This window comes from Capra hircus, chromosome 9 (assembly GCF_001704415.2).
Source record: "Capra hircus breed San Clemente chromosome 9, ASM170441v1, whole genome shotgun sequence".
Lineage (NCBI taxonomy): Eukaryota > Metazoa > Chordata > Mammalia > Artiodactyla > Bovidae > Capra > Capra hircus.
Window position 1 is genome coordinate 9,949,679 of NC_030816.1, and position 1,045 is coordinate 9,950,723.

At 44.3% G+C, this 1,045-nt stretch overlaps 1 non-coding gene across 1 annotated transcript; it reads left to right on the forward strand.

Annotated features, from left to right (window-relative positions):
- On the forward strand, positions 547–619 carry TRNAA-UGC. Its single transcript has one exon. It is a non-coding gene; the product is annotated as a tRNA-Ala (tRNA).

Here is a 1,045-nt window from a genome sequence, read left to right on the forward strand (position 1 = left end):
AAAGACGTTCACTCCTTGGAAGAAAAGTTATGACCAACCTAGATAGCATATTGAAAAGCAGACACATCACTTTATCAACAAAGGTCCATCTAGTCAAGGCTGCGGTTTTCCAACAGTCATATGGATGTGAGAGTTGGACTGTGAAGAAAGCTGAGTGCTGAAGAATTGATGCTTTTGAACTGTGGTGTTGGGAGAAGACTCTTGAGAGTCCCTTGGACTGCAAGGAGATCTAACCAGTCCATCCTAAAGGAGATCAGTCCTGGGTGTTCTTTGTAAGGAATGATGCTAAAGCTGAAACTCCAGTACTTTGGCCACCTCATGTGAAGAGTTGACTCATTGGAAAAGACTTTGATGCTGGGAGGGATTGGGGGCAGGCGGAAAAGGGGATGACAGAGGATGAGATGGTTGGATGGCATCACCGACTCAATGGACGTAAGTTTCGGTAAACTCCAGGAGCTGGTGATGGACAGGGAGGCCTGGAGTGCTGCAGTTCATGGGGTTGCAGAGAGTCAGACATGACTGAGCAAGTGAACTGAACCGGGGACTTCCCTGGTGGTCCAGTGGCTAAGACTCTGTGCTTGCAATGCAGGGGGCCCAGGTTCTATTCCTGGTCAGGGAACTAGATCCCATTTGCTGCAACTAAGAGTTCACATGCCACAACTAAATATCCTGCATGCCACAGTTAAGACCCACCACAGCCAAAGAAATAAATATTTAAAAAAAAAAAAAGCCCTACTGAATGTACAAAGAGAGACTCTGTACGTAAACCGTGGATTTTAGTCAATAATAATTTATCAATATTAACACTGAATCCTCAATTGTAACAAATGTACCACACTAAAGCAAGATGTCATTGGGAGAAACTATTAATTTGGACAGTGTGGAGAGCAGTATATGGGAATTCTGTACTTCCTGCTCAATTTTCCTGTAAATCTAAAACTACTCTAAAAACAAAGCCTGTTAATTTGTGTAAACACAGTAGTGAGTGCGGTGTCACTCAGTCATGCCTGACTCATTGCAACCCCAGGGACTGTAGGCTGCCATG